Here is a 23,353-nt window from a genome sequence, read left to right as displayed (position 1 = left end):
AAGCAATGAGGCTCTGCAGGTCCATGTACGTCTCCTACCTTTATTCTGTCATCAGACACACCAGGTGGATTGCCACAAGGACCTCGTGGCGCAATGGTAGCGCGTCTGACTCCAGATCAGAAGGTTGTGTGTTCAAATCACGTCGGGGTCATACTTCCTTTTCCCACTCTGAAATACAAAATTGCTCTTCAGTATCTCGTTATTTCAACCTGACTGCATCTTTGTGCTCTGGGCCTAGTTGTTCTGGCGTTTCGAATGTAAGCTTTGCAGCAGGGAAGTATCATATTGACAGACAACCATGAAGGACATGGTCAACCTTTAAAGCAGGCCAATCTCTATGTTTTACTGGATGCAGCAGAAGTATTTCCTCTTTACCATCTCTTCAAGTGGGCCTGACTGATGTGCTGTTTTGTGCACGCTACGTGGGCTTTGTAAAGCATACCTCTGCCATTTGCATGGCCTCCTAGCGCTGTCAATATTTTCGTGTAATCGCTGAATGCTGCACTGTCCTGGGAACTCTAGGTGTGACTAAAGGATATATGCTGGGGCCCGAAAGGGGGTCGGCAGTCTAGTGGCAATGCCCATCACTTTGCAGTTTGGGTTTGTGAGTTCAGGTACCGGTCTGGTGTCGGAAACCTGTAAGCGCCCTCCCAATCAACTGTCGGTCCTGGATTGTGAGGATTTCCCCTTATACTGGTCTCAGTAGACACATTTCCATTTTACTTTTTCACTCTCGCATTGCCTATTTCTCTCTCTCTCATAGATACATTATAGACAAGAGAGACATTGTCAGCGAGAGGGCTTCACAGCACCTTCCCCCATTTCCCTAAGTGCATTGCAAGGGGCTCTGGGAGGCGTGCACATTTGTCTGAAACACAAAGATCCACTGGCAATAAAAAGCGTAGGTCCCTAGTTTGCATTTCTTAGAATTTGAGGTGACACTCAGAGTTGTCTCGGGCGTGACTGTACCTTTCATAGGAGATGTGCTAATCCCCAAACCCTCTTCCTTTGTCCCAGTAATCTGTCTTAGTGCCTCTAGCAAGTTGTTTTCTGAAACAAAGCTTACCTGAACATCCTGTAAAATTGGTAACTTTTCAGTAGCAGTACAATGCAGTATATAGCATTCCTGTTGCGCACAGCATCTAGATCCAAAAATTGCTTACTCTACCCCAGAAATTAGAATTCACCCAGTCAAACAGAGGGATCTATAAAGAGCATGGCAAGTAGTTAACATAAGCTACTTCCCCCAAGTTCTCTTGGTGCACTCTGCTGCCCTCTTTTAACAGAAGAATGCAACTGCAGGTCTTGCTTCTCAGCAAGGTACCTACATATAGAATCCTTGGTGCACTCTTGCTAAATCTGCTGGAATGTGTCTTCTATTGTGCCCAAGGTGGTTGTGTATTTGGGGACTCAGGGAAGCAAGGGAGCAGTCTAATGCACTGCAGTGCTAAGAGAGGCATGCCTTTTTCAGAAAAAAGTTCAGGTTTTCTGCCAATCAGAAAAAAATAGCAATGCAATCAGGCCAAAGGCAGAACACACATGCCAGTGAGTCTCTGTGGCGCAATTGGTTAGCGCGTTCGGCTGTTAACCGAAAAGACGCTGCTGTTTTTGGCACAAAGACACAGAGTGTTCCACTCAGTAAACCTGAGTCATTTCTCCCGTGTTCTCTGGGTTCAGCCTACTGTCCCCTTTTAACACAAGTGCGCAACTGTGGCTTTCTCCTCATAGCAAGTTATGCCTATACAGAGGACATTTGGTGCACTGTTGATGGGCTCTGTCCTCTACTAAATCCCCTGTGTTTGTGGATTAGGGGAGGTAGGGAAGTGCTTGATACCCTGATTTGCTGTGGGAAATAGAGCTATTTTAGAAATATTTTCAGGTTGCCTGGGAAGCATAAGCAAACAGCACACCAATCAGGCCCCTGTGTAAGAACTGCATGAGTCTCTGTGGCGCAATCGGTTAGCGCGTTCGGCTGTTAACTGAAAGTTTGGTGGTTCAAGCCCACCCAGGGACGGTGCATTTTGGCTGAAAAATTCAGCGTGACCAACTATGGACTTCTGTTTACCTCTCGCAGATCTCGTCTGCTGACGTCCAAAAAATCCAATAAACTGCAAGCAATTCTTCTCGCTTGCTTTAGTTTTTCAAAACTTGCCATTCAATTCATAAACATCAAGACTTCATGGGAAGGGTTTGGCTGCAGCGTGTACTGATGCACAGAAGGAAGCTATCCTAGCCAGTCTACTTAAAGAAGCAATGAGGCTCTGCAGGTGCATGTACGTCTCCTACCTTTATTCTGTCATCAGACACACCAGGTGAACTGCCGCAAGGACCTCGTGGCGCAATGGTAGCGCGTCTGACTCCAGATCAGAAGGTTTAGTGTTCAAATCACGTCGGGGGCATATTTGCTTTTCCCACTCTGAAATATAAAATTGCTCTTCAGTATCTCGTTATTTCAACCTGACTGCATCTTTGTGCTCTGGGCCTAGTTGTTCTGGCGTTTCGAATGTAAGCTTTGCAGCAGGGAAGTATCATATTGACAGACACCCATGAAGGACATGGTCAACCTTTAAAGCAGGCCAATCTCTATGTTTTACTGGATGCAGCAGAAGTATTTCCTCTTTACCATCTCTTCAAGTGGGCCTGACTGATGTGCTGTTTTGTGCACGCTACGTGGGCTTTGTAAAGCATACCTCTGCCATTTGCATGGCCTCCTAGCGCTGTCAATATTTTCGTGTAATCGCTGAATGCTGCACTGTCCTGGGAACTCTAGGTGTGACTAAAGGATATATGTTGGGGCCCCGAAAGGGGGTCGGCAGTCTAGTGGCAATGGGCATCACTTTGCAGTTTGGGTTTGTGAGTTCAGGTACCGGTCTGGTGTCGGAAACCTGTAAGCGCCCTCCCAATCAACTGTCGGTCCTGGATTGTGAGGATTTCCCCTTATACTGGTCTCAGTAGACACATTTCCATTTTACTTTTTCACTCTCGCATTGCCTATTTCTCTCTCTCTCATAGTTACATTATAGACAAGAGAGACATTGTCAGCGAGAGGGCTTCACAGCACCTTCCCCCCTTTCCCTAAGTGCATTGCATGGGGCTCTGGGAGGTGTGCACATTTGTCTGAAACACAAAGATCCACTGGCAATAAAAAGCGTAGGACCCCAGTTCGCATTTCTTAGAATTTGAGGAGGCACTCAGAGTTGTCTCGGGCGTGACTGTACCTTTCATAGGAGATGTGCTAATCCCCAAACTCTCTTCCTTTGTCCCAGTAATCTGTCCTAGGGCCTCTAGCAAGTTGTTTTCTGAAACAAAGCTTACCTGAACATCCTGTAAAATTGGTAACTTTTTAGTAGCAGTACAGTGCAGTATATAGCATTCCTGTTGCGCACAGCATCTAGATCCAAAAATTGCTTACTCTACCCCAGAAATTAGAATTCACCCAGTCAAACAGAGGGATCTATAAAGATCATGGCAAGTAGTTAACATAAGCTACTTCCCCCAAGTTCTCTTGGTGCACTCTGCTGCCCTCTTTTAACAGAAGAATGCAACTGCAGGTCTTGCTTCTCAGCAAGGTACCTACATATAGAAACCTTGGTGCACTCTTGCTAAATCTGCTGGAATGTGTCTTCTATTGTGCCCAAGGTGGTTGTGTATTTGGGGACTCAGGGAAGCAAGGGAGCAGTCTAATGCACTGCAGTGCTAAGAGAGGCATGCCTTTTTCAGAAAAAAGTTCAGGTTTTGTGCCAATCAGAAAAAAATAGCAATGCAATCAGGCCAAAGGCAGAACACACATGCCAGTGAGTCTCTGTGGCGCAATTGGTTAGCGAGTTCGGCTGTTAACCGAAAAGACGCTGCTGTTTTGGGCACAAAGACACAGAGTGTTCCACTCAGTAAACCTGAGTCATTTCTCCCGTGTTCTCTGGGTTCAGCCTACTGTCCCCTTTTAACACAAGTGCGCAACTGTGGCTTTCTCCTCATAGCAAGTTATGCCTACACAGAGGGCATTTGGTGCACTGTTGATGGGCTCTGTCCTCTACTAAATCCCCTGTGTTTGTGGATTACGGGAGGTAGGGAAGTACTTGATACCCTGATTTGCTGTGGGAAATAGAGCTATTTTAGAAATATTTTCAGGTTGCCTGGGGAGCATAAGCAAACAGCACACCAATCAGGCCCCAGTGTAAGCACTGCATGAGTCTCTGTGGCGCAATCGGTTAGCGCGTTCGGCTGTTAACCAAAAGGTTGGTGGTTCAAGCCCACCCAGGGACGATGCATTTTGGCTCAAAAATTCAGCATGACCAACTATGAACTTCTGTTTACCTCTCGCAGGTCTCGTCTGCTGACGTCCAAAAAATCCAATAAACTGTAAGCAATTCTTCTCGCTTGCTTTAGTTTTTCAAAACTTGCCATTCAATTCATAAACATCAAGACTTCATGGGAAGGGTTTGGCTGCAGCGTGTACTGATGCACAGAAGGAAGCTATCCTAGCCAGTCTACCTAAAGAGGCAATGAGGCTCTGCAGGTGCATGTACGTCTCCTACCTTTATTCTGTCATCAGACACACCAGGTGGATTGCCACAAGGACCTCGTGGCGCAATGGTAGTGCGTCTGACTCCAGATCAGAAGGTTGTGTGTTCAAATCACGTCGGGGTCATACTTCCTTTTCCCACTCTGAAATACAAAATTGCTCTTCAGTATCTCGTTATTTCAACCTGACTGCATCTTTGTGCTCTGGGCCTAGTTGTTCTGGCGTTTCGAATGTAAACTTTGCAGCAGGGAAGTATCATATTGACAGACAACCATGAAGGACATGGTCAACCTTTAAAGCAGGCCAATCTCTATGTTTTACTGGATGCAGCAGAAGTATTTCCTCTTTACCATCTCTTCAAGTGGGCCTGACTGATGTGCTGTTTTGTGCAAGCTACGTCGGCTTTGTAAAGCATACCTCTGCCATTTGCATGGCCTCCTAGCGCTGTCAATATTTTCGTGTAATCGCTGAATGCTGCACTGTCCTGGGAACTCTAGGTGTGACTAAAGGATATATGCTGGGGCCCGAAAGGGGGTCGGCAGTCTAGTGGCAATGCCCATCACTTTGCAGTTTGGGTTTGTGAGTTCAGGTACCGGTCTGGTGTCGGAAACCTGTAAGCGCCCTCCCAATCAACTGTCGGTCCTGGATTGTGAGGATTTCCCCTTATACTGGTCTCAGTAGACACATTTCCATTTTACTTTTTCACTCTCGCATTGCCTATTTCTCTCTCTCTCATAGATACATTATAGACAAGAGAGACATTGTCAGCGAGAGGGTTGCACAGCACCTTCCCCCATTTCCCTAAGTGCATAGCATGGGGCTCTGGGAGGCGTGCACATTTGTCTGAAACACAAAGATCCACTGGCAATAAAAAGCGTAGGTCCCTAGTTTGCATTTCTTAAAATTTGAGGTGACACTCAGAGTTGTCTCGGGCGTGACTGTACCTTTCATAGGAGATGTGCTAATCCCCAAACCCTCTTCCTTTGTCCCAGTAATCTGTCTTAGTGCCTCTAGCAAGTTGTTTTCTGAAACAAAGCTTACCTGAACATCCTGTAAAATTGGTAACTTTTCAGTAGCAGTACAGTGCAGTATATAGCATTCCTGTTGCGCACAGCATCTAGATCCAAAAATTGCTTACTCTACCCCAGAAATTAGAATTCACCCAGTCAAACAGAGGGATCTATAAAGAGCATGGCAAGTAGTTAACATAAGCTACTTCCCCCAAGTTCTCTTGGTGCACTCTGCTGCCCTCTTTTAACAGAAGAATGCAACTGCAGGTCTTGCTTCTCAGCAAGGTACCTACATATAGAATCCTTGGTGCACTCTTGCTAAATCTGCTGGAATGTGTCTTCTATTGTGCCCAAGGTGGTTGTGTATTTGGGGACTCAGGGAAGCAAGGGAGCAGTCTAATGCACTGCAGTGCTAAGAGAGGCATGCCTTTTTCAGAAAAAAGTTCAGGTTTTCTGCCAATCAGAAAAAAATAGCAATGCAATCAGGCCAAAGGCAGAACACACATGCCAGTGAGTCTCTGAGGCGCAATTGGTTAGCGCGTTCGGCTGTTAACCGAAAAGACGCTGCTGTTTTTGGCACAAAGACACAGAGTGTTCCACTCAGTAAACCTGAGTCATTTCTCCCGTGTTCTCTGGGTTCAGCCTACTGTCCCCTTTTAACACAAGTGCGCAACTGTGGCTTTCTCCTCATAGCAAGTTATGCCTATACAGAGGACATTTGGTGCACTGTTGATGGGCTCTGTCCTCTACTAAATCCCCTGTGTTTGTGGATTAGGGGAGGTAGGGAAGTGCTTGATACCCTGATTTGCTGTGGGAAATAGAGCTATTTTAGAAATATTTTCAGGTTGCCTGGGAAGCATAAGCAAACAGCACACCAATCAGGCCCCTGTGTAAGAACTGCATGAGTCTCAGTGGCGCAATCGGTTAGCGCGTTCGGCTGTTAACCGAAAGGTTGGTGGTTCAAGCCCACCCAGGGACGGTACATTTTGGCTCAAAAATTCAGCGTGACCAACTATGGACTTCTGTTTACCTCTCGCAGGTCTCGTCTGCTGACGTCCAAAAAATCCAATAAACTGCAAGCAATTCTTCTCGCTTGCTTTAGTTTTTCAAAACTTGCCATTCAATTCATAAACATCAAGACTTCATGGGAAGGGTTTGGCTGCAGCGTGTACTGATGCACAGAAGGAAGCTATCCTAGCCAGTCTACTTAAAGAAGCAATGAGGCTCTGCAGGTGCATGTACGTCTCCTACCTTTATTCTGTCATCAGACACACCAGGTGAACTGCCGCAAGGACCTCGTGGCGCAATGGTAGCGCGTCTGACTCCAGATCAGAAGGTTTCGTGTTCAAATCACGTCGGGGGCATATTTGCTTTTCCCACTCTGAAATATAAAATTGCTCTTCAGTATCTCGTTATTTCAACCTGACTGCATCTTTGTGCTCTGGGCCTAGTTGTTCTGGCGTTTCGAATGTAAGCTTTGCAGCAGGGAAGTATCATATTGACAGACACCCATGAAGGACATGGTCAAACTTTAAAGCAGGCCAATCTCTATGTTTTACTGGATGCAGCAGAAGTATTTCGTCTTTACCATCTCTTCAAGTGGGCCTGACTGATGTGCTGTTTTGTGCACACTACGTGGGCTTTGTAAAGCATACCTCTGCCATTTGCATGGCCTCCTAGCGCTGTCAATATTTTCGTGTAATCGCTGAATGCTGCACTGTCCTGGGAACTCTAGGTGTGACTAAAGGATATATGCTGGGGCCCCGAAAGGGGGTCGGCAGTCTAGTGGCAATGCCCATCACTTTGCAGTTTGGGTTTGTGAGTTCAGGTACCGGTCTGGTGTCAGAAAACTGTAAGCGCCCTCCCAATCAACTGTCGGTCCTGGATTGTGAGGATTTCCCCTTATACTGGTCTCAGTAGACACATTTCCATTTTACTTTTTCACTCTCGCATTGCCTATTTCTCTCTCTCTCATAGTTACATTATAGACAAGAGAGACATTGTCAGCGAGAGGGCTTCACAGCACCTTCCCCCATTTCCCTAAGTGCATTGCATGGGGCTCTGGGAGGCGTGCACATTTGTCTGAAACACAAAGATCCACTGGCAATAAAAAGCGTAGGACCCCAGTTCGCATTTCTTAGAATTTGAGGAGGCACTCAGAGTTGTCTCGGGCGTGACTGTACCTTTCATAGGAGATGTGCTAATCCCCAAACTCTCTTCCTTTGTCCCAGTAATCTGTCCTAGGGCCTCTAGCAAGTTGTTTTCTGAAACAAAGCTTACCTGAACATCCTGTAAAATTGGTAACTTTTTAGTAGCAGTACAGTGCAGTATATAGCATTCCTGTTGCGCACAGCATCTAGATCCAAAAATTGCTTACTCTACCCCAGAAATTAGAATTCACCCAGTCAAATAGAGGGATCTATAAAGATCATGGCAAGTAGTTAACATAAGCTACTTCCCCCAAGTTCTCTTGGTGCACTCTGCTGCCCTCTTTTAACAGAAGAATGCAACTGCAGGTCTTGCTTCTCAGCAAGGTACCTACATATAGAAACCTTGGTGCACTCTTGCTAAATCTGCTGGAATGTGTCTTCTATTGTGCCCAAGGTGGTTGTGTATTTGGGGACTCAGGGAAGCAAGGGAGCAGTCTAATGCACTGCAGTGCTAAGAGAGGCATGCCTTTTTCAGAAAAAAGTTCAGGTTTTGTGCCAATCAGAAAAAAATAGCAATGCAATCAGGCCAAAGGCAGAACACACATGCCAGTGAGTCTCTGTGGCGCAATTGGTTAGCGCGTTCGGCTGTTAACCGAAAAGACGCTGCTGTTTTGGGCACAAAGACACAGAGTGTTCCACTCAGTAAACCTGAGTCATTTCTCCCGTGTTCTCTGGGTTCAGCCTACTGTCCCCTTTTAACACAAGTGCGCAACTGTGGCTTTCTCCTCATAGCAAGTTATGCCTACACAGAGGGCATTTGGTGCACTGTTGATGGGCTCTGTCCTCTACTAAATCCCCTGTGTTTGTGGATTACAGGAGGTAGGGAAGTACTTGATACACTGATTTGCTGTGGGAAATAGAGCTATTTTAGAAATATTTTCAGGTTGCCTGGGGAGCATAAGCAAACAGCACACCAATCAGGCCCCAGTGTAAGCACTGCATGAGTCTCTGTGGCGCAATCGGTTAGCGCGTTCGGCTGTTAACCAAAAAGTTGGTGGTTCAAGCCCACCCAGGGACGATGCATTTTGGCTCAAAAATTCAGCATGACCAACTATGAACTTCTGTTTACCTCTCGCAGGTCTCGTCTGCTGACGTCCAAAAAATCCAATAAACTGCAAGCAATTCTTCTCGCTTGCTTTAGTTTTTCAAAACTTGCCATTCAATTCATAAACATCAAGACTTCATGGGAAGGGTTTGGCTGCAGCGTGTACGGATGCAGAGAAGGAAGCTATCCTAGCCAGTCTACCTAAAGAAGCAATGAGGCTCTGCAGGTGCATGTACGTCTCCTACATTTATTCTGTCATCAGACACACCAGGTGGATTGCCACAAGGACCTCGTGGCGCAATGGTAGCGCGTCTGACTTTAGATCAGAAGGTTGCGTGTTCAAATCACGTCGGGGTCATATTTGCTTTTCCCACTCTGAAATACAAAATTGCTCTTCAGTATCTCGTTATTTCAACCTGACTGCATCTTTGTGCTCTGGGCCTAGTTGTTCTGGCGTTTCGAATGTAAGCTTTGCAGCAGGGAAGTATCATATTGACAGACACCCATGAAGGACATGGTCAACCTTTAAAGCAGGCCAATCTCTATGTTTTACTGGATGCAGCAGAAGTATTTCCTCTTTACCATCTCTTCAAGTGGGCCTGACTGATGTGCTGTTTTGTGCACGCTACGTGGGCTTTGTAAAGCATACCTCTGCCATTTGCATGGCCTCCTAGCGCTGTCAATATTTTCGTGTAATCGCTGAATGCTGCACTGTCCTGGGAACTCTAGGTGTGACTAAAGGATATATGTTGGGGCCCCGAAAGGGGGTCGGCAGTCTAGTGGCAATGCCCATCACTTTGCAGTTTGGGTTTGTGAGTTCAGGTACCGGTCTGGTGTCGGAAACCTGTAAGCGCCCTCCCAATCAACTGTCGGTCCTGTATTGTGAGGATTTCCCCTTATACTGGTCTCAGTAGACACATTTCCATTTTACTTTTTCACTCTCGCATTGCCTATTTCTCTCTCTCTCATAGATACATTATAGACAAGAGAGACATTGTCAGCGAGAGGGCTTCACAGCACCTTCCCCCATTTCCCTAAGTGCATTGCAAGGGGCTCTGGGAGGCGTGCACATTTGTCTGAAACACAAAGATCCACTGGCAATAAAAAGCGTGGGTCCCTAGTTTGCATTTCTTAGAATTTGAGGTGACACTCAGAGTTGTCTCGGGCGTGACTGTACCTTTCATAGGAGATGTGCTAATCCCCAAACCCTCTTCCTTTGTCCCAGTAATCTGTCTTAGTGCCTCTAGCAAGTTGTTTTCTGAAACAAAGCTTACCTGAACATCCTGTAAAATTGGTAACTTTTCAGTAGCAGTACAGTGCAGTATATAGCATTCCTGTTGCGCACAGCATCTAGATCCAAAAATTGCTTACTCTACCCCAGAAATTAGAATTCACCCAGTCAAACAGAGGGATCTATAAAGAGCATGGCAAGTAGTTAACATAAGCTACTTCCCCCAAGTTCTCTTGGTGCACTCTGCTGCCCTCTTTTAACAGAAGAATGCAACTGCAAGTCTTGCTTCTCAGCAAGGTACCTACATATAGAAACCTTCGTGCACTCTTGCTAAATCTGCTGGAATGTGTCTTCTATTGTGCCCAAGGTGGTTGTGTATTTGGGGACTCAGGGAAGCAAGGGAGCAGTCTAATGCACTGCAGTGCTAAGAGAGGCATGCCTTTTTCAGAAAAAAGTTCAGGTTTTCTGCCAATCAGAAAAAAATAGCAATGCAATCAGGCCAAAGGCAGAACACACATGCCAGTGAGTCTCTGTGGCACAATTGGTTAGCGCGTTCGGCTGTTAACCGAAAAGACGCTGCTGTTTTTGGCACAAAGACACAGAGTGTTCCACTCAGTAAACCTGAGTCATTTCTCCCGTGTTCTCTGGGTTCAGCCTACTGTCCCCTTTTAACACAAGTGCGCAACTGTGGCTTTCTCCTCATAGCAAGTTATGCCTACACAGAGGACATTTGGTGCACTGTTGATGGGCTCTGTCCTCTACTAAATCCCCTGTGTTTGTGGATTAGGGGAGGTAGGGAAGTGCTTGATACCCTGATTTGCTGTGGGAAATAGAGCTATTTTAGAAATATTTTCAGGTTGCCTGGGAAGCATAAGCAAACAGCACACCAATCAGGCCCCAGTGTAAGCACTGCATGAGTCTCTGTGGCGCAATCGGTTAGCGCGTTCGGCTGTTAACCGAAAGGTTGGTGGTTCAAGCCCACCCAGGGACGATGCATTTTGGCTCAAAAATTCAGCATGACCAACTATGAACTTCTGTTTACCTCTCGCAGGTCTCGTCTGCTGACGTCCAAAAAATCCAATAAACTGTAAGCAATTCTTCTCGCTTGCTTTAGTTTTTCAAAACTTGCCATTCAATTCATAAACATCAAGACTTCATGGGAAGGGTTTGGCTGCAGCGTGTACTATTGCACAGAAGGAAGCTATCCTAGCCAGTCTACCTAAAGAAGCAATGAGGCTCTGCAGGTGGATGTACGTCTCCTACCTTTATTCTGTCATCAGACACACCAGGTGGATTGCCACAAGGACCTCGTGGCGCAATGGTAGTGCGTCTGACTCCAGATCAGAAGGTTGTGTGTTCAAATCACTTCGGGGTCATACTTCCTTTTCCCACTCTGAAATACAAAATTGCTCTTCAGTATCTCGTTATTTCAACCTGACTGCATCTTTGTGCTCTGGGCCTAGTTGTTCTGGCGTTTCGAATGTAAACTTTGCAGCAGGGAAGTATCATATTGACAGACACCCATGAAGGACATGGTCAACCTTTAAAGCAGGCCAATCTCTATGTTTTACTGGATGCAGCAGAAGTATTTCCTCTTTACCATCTCTTCAAGTGGGCCTGACTGATGTGCTGTTTTGTGCACGCTACGTGGGCTTTGTAAAGCATACCTCTGCCATTTGCATGGCCTCCTTGCGCTTTCAATATTTTCGTGTAATCGCTGAATGCTGCACTGTCCTGGGAACTCTAGGTGTGACTAAAGGATATATGTTGGGGCCCCGAAAGGGGGTCGGCAGTCTAGTGGCAATGGGCATCACTTTGCAGTTTGGGTTTGTGAGTTCAGGTACCGGTCTGGTGTCGGAAACCTGTAAGCGCCCTCCCAATCAACTGTCGGTCCTGGATTGTGAGGATTTCCCCTTATACTGGTCTCAGTAGACACATTTCCATTTTACTTTTTCACTCTCGCATTGCCTATTTCTCTCTCTCTCATAGTTACATTATAGACAAGAGAGACATTGTCAGCGAGAGGGCTTCACAGCACCTTCCCCCCTTTCCCTAAGTGCATTGCAAGGGGCTCTGGGAGGCGTGCACATTTGTCTGAAACACAAAGATCCATTGGCAATAAAAAGCGTAGGTCCTTAGTTTGCATTTCTTAGAATTTGAGGTGACACTCAGAGTTGTCTCGGGCGTGACTGTACCTTTCATAGGAGATGTGCTAATCCCCAAACCCTCTTCCTTTGTCCCAGTAATCTGTCTTAGTGCCTCTAGCAAGTTGTTTTCTGAAACAAAGCTTACCTGAACATCCTGTAAAATTGGTAACTTTTCAGTAGCAGTACAGTGGAGTATATAGCATTCCTCTTGCGCACAGCATCTAGATCCAAAAATTGCTTACTCTACCCCAGAAATTAGAATTCACCCAGTCAAACAGAGGGATCTATAAAGAGCATGGCAAGTAGTTAACATAAGCTACTTCCCCCAAGTTCTCTTGGTGCACTCTGCTGCCCTCTTTTAACAGAAGAATGCAACTGCAGGTCTTGCTTCTCAGCAAGGTACCTACATATAGAATCCTTGGTGCACTCTTGCTAAATCTGCTGGAATGTGTCTTCTATTGTGCCCAAGGTGGTTGTGTATTTGGGGACTCAGGGAAGCAAGGGAGCAGTCTAATGCACTGCAGTGCTAAGAGAGGCATGCCTTTTTCAGAAAAAAGTTCAGGTTTTCTGCCAATCAGAAAAAAATAGCAATGCAATCAGGCCAAAGGCAGAACACACATGCCAGTGAGTCTCTGTGGCGCAATTGGTTAGCGCGTTCGGCTGCTAACCGAAAAGACGCTGCTGTTTTGGGCACAAAGACACAGAGTGTTCCACTCAGTAAACCTGAGTCATTTCTCCCGTGTTCTCTGGGTTCAGCCTACTGTCCCCTTTTAACACAAGTGCGCAACTGTGGCTTTCTCCTCATAGCAAGTTATGCCTACACAGAGGGCATTTGGTGCACTGTTGATGGGCTCTGTCCTCTACTAAATCCCCTGTGTTTGTGGATTAGGGGAGGTAGGGAAGTGCTTGATACCCTGATTTGCTGTGGGAAATAGAGCTATTTTAGAAATATTTTCAGGTTGCCTGGGAAGCATAAGCAAACAGCACACCAATCAGGCCCCAGTGTAAGCACTGCATGAGTCTCTGTGGCGCAATCGGTTAGCGCGTTCGGCTGTTAACCGAAAGGTTGGTGGTTCAAGCCCACCCAGGGACGATGCATTTTGGCTCAAAAATTCAGCATGACCAACTATGAACTTCTGTTTACCTCTCGCAGGTCTCGTCTGCTGACGTCCAAAAAATCCAATAAACTGTAAGCAATTCTTCTCGCTTGCTTTAGTTTTTCAAAACTTGCCATTCAATTCATAAACATCAAGACTTCATGGGAAGGGTTTGGCTGCAGCGTGTACTATTGCACAGAAGGAAGCTATCCTAGCCAGTCTACCTAAAGAAGCAATGAGGCTCTGCAGGTGGATGTACGTCTCCTACCTTTATTCTGTCATCAGACACACCAGGTGGATTGCCACAAGGACCTCGTGGCGCAATGGTAGTGCGTCTGACTCCAGATCAGAAGGTTGTGTGTTCAAATCACTTCGGGGTCATACTTCCTTTTCCCACTCTGAAATACAAAATTGCTCTTCAGTATCTCGTTATTTCAACCTGACTGCATCTTTGTGCTCTGGGCCTAGTTGTTCTGGCGTTTCGAATGTAAACTTTGCAGCAGGGAAGTATCATATTGACAGACACCCATGAAGGACATGGTCAACCTTTAAAGCAGGCCAATCTCTATGTTTTACTGGATGCAGCAGAAGTATTTCCTCTTTACCATCTCTTCAAGTGGGCCTGACTGATGTGCTGTTTTGTGCACGCTACGTGGGCTTTGTAAAGCATACCTCTGCCATTTGCATGGCCTCCTTGCGCTTTCAATATTTTCGTGTAATCGCTGAATGCTGCACTGTCCTGGGAACTCTAGGTGTGACTAAAGGATATATGTTGGGGCCCCGAAAGGGGGTCGGCAGTCTAGTGGCAATGGGCATCACTTTGCAGTTTGGGTTTGTGAGTTCAGGTACCGGTCTGGTGTCGGAAACCTGTAAGCGCCCTCCCAATCAACTGTCGGTCCTGGATTGTGAGGATTTCCCCTTATACTGGTCTCAGTAGACACATTTCCATTTTACTTTTTCACTCTCGCATTGCCTATTTCTCTCTCTCTCATAGTTACATTATAGACAAGAGAGACATTGTCAGCGAGAGGGCTTCACAGCACCTTCCCCCCTTTCCCTAAGTGCATTGCAAGGGGCTCTGGGAGGCGTGCACATTTGTCTGAAACACAAAGATCCATTGGCAATAAAAAGCGTAGGTCCTTAGTTTGCATTTCTTAGAATTTGAGGTGACACTCAGAGTTGTCTCGGGCGTGACTGTACCTTTCATAGGAGATGTGCTAATCCCCAAACCCTCTTCCTTTGTCCCAGTAATCTGTCTTAGTGCCTCTAGCAAGTTGTTTTCTGAAACAAAGCTTATCTGAACATCCTGTAAAATTGGTAACTTTTCAGTAGCAGTACAGTGGAGTATATAGCATTCCTCTTGCGCACAGCATCTAGATCCAAAAATTGCTTACTCTACCCCAGAAATTAGAATTCACCCAGTCAAACAGAGGGATCTATAAAGAGCATGGCAAGTAGTTAACATAAGCTACTTCCCCCAAGTTCTCTTGGTGCACTCTGCTGCCCTCTTTTAACAGAAGAATGCAACTGCAGGTCTTGCTTCTCAGCAAGGTACCTACATATAGAATCCTTGGTGCACTCTTGCTAAATCTGCTGGAATGTGTCTTCTATTGTGCCCAAGGTGGTTGTGTATTTGGGGACTCAGGGAAGCAAGGGAGCAGTCTAATGCACTGCAGTGCTAAGAGAGGCATGCCTTTTTCAGAAAAAAGTTCAGGTTTTCTGCCAATCAGAAAAAAATAGCAATGCAATCAGGCCAAAGGCAGAACACACATGCCAGTGAGTCTCTGTGGCGCAATTGGTTAGCGCGTTCGGCTGCTAACCGAAAAGACGCTGCTGTTTTGGGCACAAAGACACAGAGTGTTCCACTCAGTAAACCTGAGTCATTTCTCCCGTGTTCTCTGGGTTCAGCCTACTGTCCCCTTTTAACACAAGTGCGCAACTGTGGCTTTCTCCTCATAGCAAGTTATGCCTACACAGAGGGCATTTGGTGCACTGTTGATGGGCTCTGTCCTCTACTAAATACCCTGTGTTTGTGGATTACGGGAGGTAGGGAAGTGCTTGATACCCTGATTTGCTGTGGGAAATAGAGCTATTTTAGAAATATTTTCAGGTTGCCTGGGGAGCATAAGCAAACAGCACACCAATCAGGCCCTAGTGTAAGCACTGCATGAGTCTCTGTGGCGCAATCGGTTAGCACGTTCGGCTGTTAACCGAAAGGTTGGTGGTTCAAGCCCACCCAGGGACGATGCATTTTGGCTCAAAAATTCAGCATGACCAACTATGAACTTCTGTTTACCTCTCGCAGGTCTCGTCTGCTGACGTCCAAAAAATCCAATAAACTGCAAGCAATTCTTCTCGCTTGCTTTAGTTTTTCAAAACTTGCAATTCAATTCATAAACATCAAGAGTTCATGGGAAGGGTTTGGCTGCAGCATGTACTGATGCACAGAAGGAAGCTATCCTAGCCAGTCTACTTAAAGAAGCAATGAGGCTCTGCAGGTGCATGTAAGTCTCCTACCTTTATTCTGTCATCAGACACACCAGGTGGACTGCCACAAGGACCTCATGGCGCAATGGTAGCGCGTCTGACTCCAGATCAGAAGGTTGCGTGTTCAAATCACGTCGGGGTCATATTTGCTTTTCCCACTCTGAAATACAAAATTGCTCTTCAGTATCTCGTTATTTCAACCTGACTGCATCTTTGTGCTCTGGGCTTAGTTGTTCTGGCGTTTCGAATGTAAGCTTTGCAGCAGGGAAGTATCATATTGACAGACACCCATGAAGGACATGGTCAACCTTTAAAGCAGGCCAATCTCTATGTTTTACTGGATGCAGCAGAAGTATTTCCTCTTTACCATCTCTTCAAGTGGGCCTGACTGAGGTGCTGTTTTGTGCACGCTACGTGGGCTTTGTAAAGCATACCTCTGCCATTTGCATGGCCTCCTAGCGCTGTCAATATTTTCGTGTAATCGCTGAATGCTGCACTGTCCTGGGAACTCTAGGTGTGACTAAAGGATATATGCTGGGGCCCCGAAAGGGGGTCGGCAGTCTAGTGGCAATGCCCATCACTTTGCAGTTTGGGTTTGTGAGTTCAGGTACCGGTCTGGTGTCGGAAACCTGTAAGCGCCCTCCCAATCAACTGTCGGTCCTGGATTGTGAGGATTTCCCCTTATACTGGTCTCAGTAGACACATTTCCATTTTACTTTTTCACTCTCGCATTGCCTATTTCTCTCTCTCTCATAGACACATTATAGACAAGAGAGACATTGTCAGCGAGAGGGCTTCACAGCACCTTCCCCCATTTCCCTAAGTGCATTGCAAGGGGCTCTGGGAGGCGTGCACATTTGTCTGAAACACAAAGATCCACTGGCAATAAAAAGCGTAGGTCCCTAGTTTGCATTTCTTAGAATTTGAGGTGACACTCAGAGTTGTCTCGGGCGTGACTGTACCTTTCATAGGAGATGTGCTAATCCCCAAACCCTCTTCCTTTGTCCCAGTAATCTGTCCTAGGGCCTCTAGCAAGTTGTTTTCTGAAACAAAGCTTACCTGAACATCCTGTAAAATTGGTAACTTTTCAGTAGCAGTACAGTGCAGTATATAGCATTCCTGTTGCGCACAGGTTCTAGATCCAAAAATTGCTTACTCTACCCCAGAAATTAGAATTCACCCAGTCAAACTTAGGGATCTATAAAGAGCATGGCAAGTAGTTAACATAAGCTACTTCCCCCAAGTTCTCTTGGTGCCCTCTGCTGCCCTCTTGTAACAGAAGAATGCAACTGCAGGTCTTGCTTCTCAGCAAGGTACCTACATATAGAAACCTTGGTGCACTCTTGCTAAATCTGCTGGAATGTGTCTTCTATTGTGCCCAAGGTGGTTGTGTATTTGGGGACTCAGGGAAGAAAGGGAGCTGTGTAATGCACTGCAGTGCTAAGAGAGGCATGCCTTTTTCTGAAAAAAGTTCAGGTTTTCTGCCAATCAGAAAAAAATAGCAATGCAATCAGGCCAAAGGCAGAACACACATGCCAGTGAGTCTCTGTGGCGCAATTGGTTAGCGCGTTCGGCTGTTAACCGAAAATACGCTGCTGTTTTTGGCACAAAGACACAGAGTGTTCCACTCAGTAAACCTGAGTCATTTCTCCCGTGTTCTCTGGGTTCAGCCTACTGTCCCCTTTTAACACAAGTGCGCAACTGTGGATTTCTCCTCATAGCAAGTTATGCCTACACAGAGGACATTTGGTGCACTGTTGATGGGCTCTGTCCTCTACTAAATCCCCTGTGTTTGTGGATTAGGGGAGGTAGGGAAGTGCTTGATACCCTGATTTGCTGTGGGAAATAGAGCTATTTTAGAAATATTTTCAGGTTGCCTGGGAAGCATAAGCAAACAGCACACCAATCAGGCCCCTGTGTAAGAACTGCATGAGTCTCTGTGGCGCAATCGGTTAGCACGTTTGGCTGTTAACCGAAAGGTTGGTGGTTCAAGCCCACCCAGGGACGGTGCATTTTGGCTCAAAAATTCAGCGTGACCAACTATGGACTTCTGTTTACCTCTCGCAGGTCTCGTCTGCTGACGTCCAAAAAATCCAATAAACTGCAAGCAATTCTTCTCGCTTGCTTTAGTTTTTCAAAACTTGCCATTCAATTCATAAACATCAAGACTTCATGGGAAGGGTTTGGCTGCAGCGTGTACTGATGCACAGAAGGAAGCTATCCTAGCCAGTCTACCTAAAGAGGCAATGAGGCTCTGCAGGTGCATGTACGTCTCCTACCTTTATTCTGTCATCAGACACACCAGGTGGATTGCCACAAGGACCTCGTGGCGCAATGGTAGTGCGTCTGACTCCAGATCAGAAGGTTGTGTGTTCAAATCACGTCGGGGTCATACTTCCTTTTCCCACTCTGAAATACAAAATTGCTCTTCAGTATCTCGTTATTTCAACCTGACTGCATCTTTGTGCTCTGGGCCTAGTTGTTCTGGCGTTTCGAATGTAAGCTTTGCAGCAGGGAAGTATCATATTGACAGACAACCATGAAGGACATGGTCAACCTTTAAAGCAGGCCAATCTCTATGTTTTACTGGATGCAGCAGAAGTATTTCCTCTTTACCATCTCTTCAAGTGGGCCTGACTGATGTGCTGTTTTGTGCACGCTACGTGGGCTTTGTAAAGCATACCTCTGCCATTTGCATGGCCTCCTAGCGCTGTCAATATTTTCGTGTAATCGCTGAATGCTGCACTGTCCTGGGAACTCTAGGTGTGACTAAAGGATATATGCTGGGGCCCGAAAGGGGGTCGGCAGTCTAGTGGCAATGCCCATCACTTTGCAGTTTGGGTTTGTGAGTTCAGGTACCGGTCTGGTGTCGGAAACCTGTAAGCGCCCTCCCAATCAACTGTCGGTCCTGGATTGTGAGGATTTCCCCTTATACTGGTCTCAGTAGACACATTTCCATTTTACTTTTTCACTCTCGCATTGCCTATTTCTCTCTCTCTCATAGATACATTATAGACAAGAGAGACATTGTCAGCGAGAGGGTTGCACAGCACCTTCCCCCATTTCCCTAAGTGCATAGCATGGGGCTCTGGGAGGCGTGCACATTTGTCTGAAACACAAAGATCCACTGGCAATAAAAAGCGTAGGTCCCTAGTTTGCATTTCTTAAAATTTGAGGTGACACTCAGAGTTGTCTCGGGCGTGACTGTACCTTTCATAGGAGATGTGCTAATCCCCAAACCCTCTTCCTTTGTCCCAGTAATCTGTCTTAGTGCCTCTAGCAAGTTGTTTTCTGAAACAAAGCTTACCTGAACATCCTGTAAAATTGGTAACTTTTCAGTAGCAGTACAGTGCAGTATATAGCATTCCTGTTGCGCACAGCATCTAGATCCAAAAATTGCTTACTCTACCCCAGAAATTAGAATTCACCCAGTCAAACAGAGGGATCTATAAAGAGCATGGCAAGTAGTTAACATAAGCTACTTCCCCCAAGTTCTCTTGGTGCACTCTGCTGCCCTCTTTTAACAGAAGAATGCAACTGCAGGTCTTGCTTCTCAGCAAGGTACCTACATATAGAATCCTTGGTGCACTCTTGCTAAATCTGCTGGAATGTGTCTTCTATTGTGCCCAAGGTGGTTGTGTATTTGGGGACTCAGGGAAGCAAGGGAGCAGTCTAATGCACTGCAGTGCTAAGAGAGGCATGCCTTTTTCAGAAAAAAGTTCAGGTTTTCTGCCAATCAGAAAAAAATAGCAATGCAATCAGGCCAAAGGCAGAACACACATGCCAGTGAGTCTCTGAGGCGCAATTGGTTAGCGCGTTCGGCTGTTAACCGAAAAGACGCTGCTGTTTTTGGCACAAAGACACAGAGTGTTCCACTCAGTAAACCTGAGTCATTTCTCCCGTGTTCTCTGGGTTCAGCCTACTGTCCCCTTTTAACACAAGTGCGCAACTGTGGCTTTCTCCTCATAGCAAGTTATGCCTATACAGAGGACATTTGGTGCACTGTTGATGGGCTCTGTCCTCTACTAAATCCCCTGTGTTTGTGGATTAGGGGAGGTAGGGAAGTGCTTGATACCCTGATTTGCTGTGGGAAATAGAGCTATTTTAGAAATATTTTCAGGTTGCCTGGGAAGCATAAGCAAACAGCACACCAATCAGGCCCCTGTGTAAGAACTGCATGAGTCTCAGTGGCGCAATCGGTTAGCGCGTTCGGCTGTTAACCGAAAGGTTGGTGGTTCAAGCCCACCCAGGGACGGTACATTTTGGCTCAAAAATTCAGCGTGACCAACTATGGACTTCTGTTTACCTCTCGCAGGTCTCGTCTGCTGACGTCCAAAAAATCCAATAAACTGCAAGCAATTCTTCTCGCTTGCTTTAGTTTTTCAAAACTTGCCATTCAATTCATAAACATCAAGACTTCATGGGAAGGGTTTGGCTGCAGCGTGTACTGATGCACAGAAGGAAGCTATCCTAGCCAGTCTACTTAAAGAAGCAATGAGGCTCTGCAGGTGCATGTACGTCTCCTACCTTTATTCTGTCATCAGACACACCAGGTGAACTGCCGCAAGGACCTCGTGGCGCAATGGTAGCGCGTCTGACTCCAGATCAGAAGGTTTCGTGTTCAAATCACGTCGGGGGCATATTTGCTTTTCCCACTCTGAAATATAAAATTGCTCTTCAGTATCTCGTTATTTCAACCTGACTGCATCTTTGTGCTCTGGGCCTAGTTGTTCTGGCGTTTCGAATGTAAGCTTTGCAGCAGGGAAGTATCATATTGACAGACACCCATGAAGGACATGGTCAAACTTTAAAGCAGGCCAATCTCTATGTTTTACTGGATGCAGCAGAAGTATTTCGTCTTTACCATCTCTTCAAGTGGGCCTGACTGATGTGCTGTTTTGTGCACACTACGTGGGCTTTGTAAAGCATACCTCTGCCATTTGCATGGCCTCCTAGCGCTGTCAATATTTTCGTGTAATCGCTGAATGCTGCACTGTCCTGGGAACTCTAGGTGTGACTAAAGGATATATGCTGGGGCCCCGAAAGGGGGTCGGCAGTCTAGTGGCAATGCCCATCACTTTGCAGTTTGGGTTTGTGAGTTCAGGTACCGGTCTGGTGTCAGAAAACTGTAAGCGCCCTCCCAATCAACTGTCGGTCCTGGATTGTGAGGATTTCCCCTTATACTGGTCTCAGTAGACACATTTCCATTTTACTTTTTCACTCTCGCATTGCCTATTTCTCTCTCTCTCATAGTTACATTATAGACAAGAGAGACATTGTCAGCGAGAGGGCTTCACAGCACCTTCCCCCATTTCCCTAAGTGCATTGCATGGGGCTCTGGGAGGCGTGCACATTTGTCTGAAACACAAAGATCCACTGGCAATAAAAAGCGTAGGACCCCAGTTCGCATTTCTTAGAATTTGAGGAGGCACTCAGAGTTGTCTCGGGCGTGACTGTACCTTTCATAGGAGATGTGCTAATCCCCAAACTCTCTTCCTTTGTCCCAGTAATCTGTCCTAGGGCCTCTAGCAAGTTGTTTTCTGAAACAAAGCTTACCTGAACATCCTGTAAAATTGGTAACTTTTTAGTAGCAGTACAGTGCAGTATATAGCATTCCTGTTGCGCACAGCATCTAGATCCAAAAATTGCTTACTCTACCCCAGAAATTAGAATTCACCCAGTCAAATAGAGGGATCTATAAAGATCATGGCAAGTAGTTAACATAAGCTACTTCCCCCAAGTTCTCTTGGTGCACTCTGCTGCCCTCTTTTAACAGAAGAATGCAACTGCAGGTCTTGCTTCTCAGCAAGGTACCTACATATAGAAACCTTGGTGCACTCTTGCTAAATCTGCTGGAATGTGTCTTCTATTGTGCCCAAGGTGGTTGTGTATTTGGGGACTCAGGGAAGCAAGGGAGCAGTCTAATGCACTGCAGTGCTAAGAGAGGCATGCCTTTTTCAGAAAAAAGTTCAGGTTTTGTGCCAATCAGAAAAAAATAGCAATGCAATCAGGCCAAAGGCAGAACACACATGCCAGTGAGTCTCTGTGGCGCAATTGGTTAGCGCGTTCGGCTGTTAACCGAAAAGACGCTGCTGTTTTGGGCACAAAGACACAGAGTGTTCCACTCAGTAAACCTGAGTCATTTCTCCCGTGTTCTCTGGGTTCAGCCTACTGTCCCCTTTTAACACAAGTGCGCAACTGTGGCTTTCTCCTCATAGCAAGTTATGCCTACACAGAGGGCATTTGGTGCACTGTTGATGGGCTCTGTCCTCTACTAAATCCCCTGTGTTTGTGGATTACAGGAGGTAGGGAAGTACTTGATACACTGATTTGCTGTGGGAAATAGAGCTATTTTAGAAATATTTTCAGGTTGCCTGGGGAGCATAAGCAAACAGCACACCAATCAGGCCCCAGTGTAAGCACTGCATGAGTCTCTGTGGCGCAATCGGTTAGCGCGTTCGGCTGTTAACCAAAAAGTTGGTGGTTCAAGCCCACCCAGGGACGATGCATTTTGGCTCAAAAATTCAGCATGACCAACTATGAACTTCTGTTTACCTCTCGCAGGTCTCGTCTGCTGACGTCCAAAAAATCCAATAAACTGCAAGCAATTCTTCTCGCTTGCTTTAGTTTTTCAAAACTTGCCATTCAATTCATAAACATCAAGACTTCATGGGAAGGGTTTGGCTGCAGCGTGTACGGATGCAGAGAAGGAAGCTATCCTAGCCAGTCTACCTAAAGAAGCAATGAGGCTCTGCAGGTGCATGTACGTCTCCTACATTTATTCTGTCATCAGACACACCAGGTGGATTGCCACAAGGACCTCGTGGCGCAATGGTAGCGCGTCTGACTTTAGATCAGAAGGTTGCGTGTTCAAATCACGTCGGGGTCATATTTGCTTTTCCCACTCTGAAATACAAAATTGCTCTTCAGTATCTCGTTATTTCAACCTGACTGCATCTTTGTGCTCTGGGCCTAGTTGTTCTGGCGTTTCGAATGTAAGCTTTGCAGCAGGGAAGTATCATATTGACAGACACCCATGAAGGACATGGTCAACCTTTAAAGCAGGCCAATCTCTATGTTTTACTGGATGCAGCAGAAGTATTTCCTCTTTACCATCTCTTCAAGTGGGCCTGACTGATGTGCTGTTTTGTGCACGCTACGTGGGCTTTGTAAAGCATACCTCTGCCATTTGCATGGCCTCCTAGCGCTGTCAATATTTTCGTGTAATCGCTGAATGCTGCACTGTCCTGGGAACTCTAGGTGTGACTAAAGGATATATGTTGGGGCCCCGAAAGGGGGTCGGCAGTCTAGTGGCAATGCCCATCACTTTGCAGTTTGGGTTTGTGAGTTCAGGTACCGGTCTGGTGTCGGAAACCTGTAAGCGCCCTCCCAATCAACTGTCGGTCCTGTATTGTGAGGATTTCCCCTTATACTGGTCTCAGTAGACACATTTCCATTTTACTTTTTCACTCTCGCATTGCCTATTTCTCTCTCTCTCATAGATACATTATAGACAAGAGAGACATTGTCAGCGAGAGGGCTTCACAGCACCTTCCCCCATTTCCCTAAGTGCATTGCAAGGGGCTCTGGGAGGCGTGCACATT

At 46.2% G+C, this 23,353-nt stretch overlaps 15 non-coding genes across 15 annotated transcripts; all 15 read left to right on the top strand.

Annotated features, from left to right (window-relative positions):
* Positions 1-79: 79 nt before the first annotated feature.
* On the top strand, positions 80-151 carry TRNAW-CCA (transfer RNA tryptophan (anticodon CCA)). The gene has a single exon. It is a non-coding gene; the product is annotated as a tRNA-Trp (tRNA).
* Positions 152-1,940: 1,789 nt separating this feature from the next.
* Positions 1,941-2,014, top strand: TRNAN-GUU (transfer RNA asparagine (anticodon GUU)). Its single transcript has one exon. It is a non-coding gene; the product is annotated as a tRNA-Asn (tRNA).
* A 2,175-nt stretch (positions 2,015-4,189) lies between these two features.
* TRNAN-GUU (transfer RNA asparagine (anticodon GUU)) lies at positions 4,190-4,263 on the top strand. Its single transcript has one exon. It is a non-coding gene; the product is annotated as a tRNA-Asn (tRNA).
* Positions 4,264-4,576: 313 nt separating this feature from the next.
* Positions 4,577-4,648, top strand: TRNAW-CCA (transfer RNA tryptophan (anticodon CCA)). The gene has a single exon. It is a non-coding gene; the product is annotated as a tRNA-Trp (tRNA).
* Positions 4,649-6,437: 1,789 nt separating this feature from the next.
* Positions 6,438-6,511, top strand: TRNAN-GUU (transfer RNA asparagine (anticodon GUU)). The gene has a single exon. It is a non-coding gene; the product is annotated as a tRNA-Asn (tRNA).
* A 313-nt stretch (positions 6,512-6,824) lies between these two features.
* On the top strand, positions 6,825-6,896 carry TRNAW-CCA (transfer RNA tryptophan (anticodon CCA)). The gene has a single exon. It is a non-coding gene; the product is annotated as a tRNA-Trp (tRNA).
* A 4,039-nt stretch (positions 6,897-10,935) lies between these two features.
* On the top strand, positions 10,936-11,009 carry TRNAN-GUU (transfer RNA asparagine (anticodon GUU)). Its single transcript has one exon. It is a non-coding gene; the product is annotated as a tRNA-Asn (tRNA).
* A 313-nt stretch (positions 11,010-11,322) lies between these two features.
* Positions 11,323-11,394, top strand: TRNAW-CCA (transfer RNA tryptophan (anticodon CCA)). The gene has a single exon. It is a non-coding gene; the product is annotated as a tRNA-Trp (tRNA).
* Positions 11,395-13,184: 1,790 nt separating this feature from the next.
* TRNAN-GUU (transfer RNA asparagine (anticodon GUU)) lies at positions 13,185-13,258 on the top strand. Its single transcript has one exon. It is a non-coding gene; the product is annotated as a tRNA-Asn (tRNA).
* Positions 13,259-13,571: 313 nt separating this feature from the next.
* Positions 13,572-13,643, top strand: TRNAW-CCA (transfer RNA tryptophan (anticodon CCA)). Its single transcript has one exon. It is a non-coding gene; the product is annotated as a tRNA-Trp (tRNA).
* A 1,790-nt stretch (positions 13,644-15,433) lies between these two features.
* TRNAN-GUU (transfer RNA asparagine (anticodon GUU)) lies at positions 15,434-15,507 on the top strand. The gene has a single exon. It is a non-coding gene; the product is annotated as a tRNA-Asn (tRNA).
* Positions 15,508-15,820: 313 nt separating this feature from the next.
* Positions 15,821-15,892, top strand: TRNAW-CCA (transfer RNA tryptophan (anticodon CCA)). The gene has a single exon. It is a non-coding gene; the product is annotated as a tRNA-Trp (tRNA).
* A 2,177-nt stretch (positions 15,893-18,069) lies between these two features.
* Positions 18,070-18,141, top strand: TRNAW-CCA (transfer RNA tryptophan (anticodon CCA)). The gene has a single exon. It is a non-coding gene; the product is annotated as a tRNA-Trp (tRNA).
* A 1,789-nt stretch (positions 18,142-19,930) lies between these two features.
* Positions 19,931-20,004, top strand: TRNAN-GUU (transfer RNA asparagine (anticodon GUU)). Its single transcript has one exon. It is a non-coding gene; the product is annotated as a tRNA-Asn (tRNA).
* Positions 20,005-20,317: 313 nt separating this feature from the next.
* TRNAW-CCA (transfer RNA tryptophan (anticodon CCA)) lies at positions 20,318-20,389 on the top strand. The gene has a single exon. It is a non-coding gene; the product is annotated as a tRNA-Trp (tRNA).
* The last annotated feature ends 2,964 nt before the right edge of the window (positions 20,390-23,353 follow it).

Source organism: Ambystoma mexicanum, chromosome 11, assembly GCF_040938575.1.
Source record: "Ambystoma mexicanum isolate Mex_15411 chromosome 11, UKY_AmexF1_1, whole genome shotgun sequence".
NCBI classification, from domain to species: Eukaryota; Metazoa; Chordata; class Amphibia; order Caudata; family Ambystomatidae; genus Ambystoma; species Ambystoma mexicanum.
Note: the sequence above shows the minus strand (reverse complement) of the source record. Positions and strands in the feature narration are given on the sequence as shown.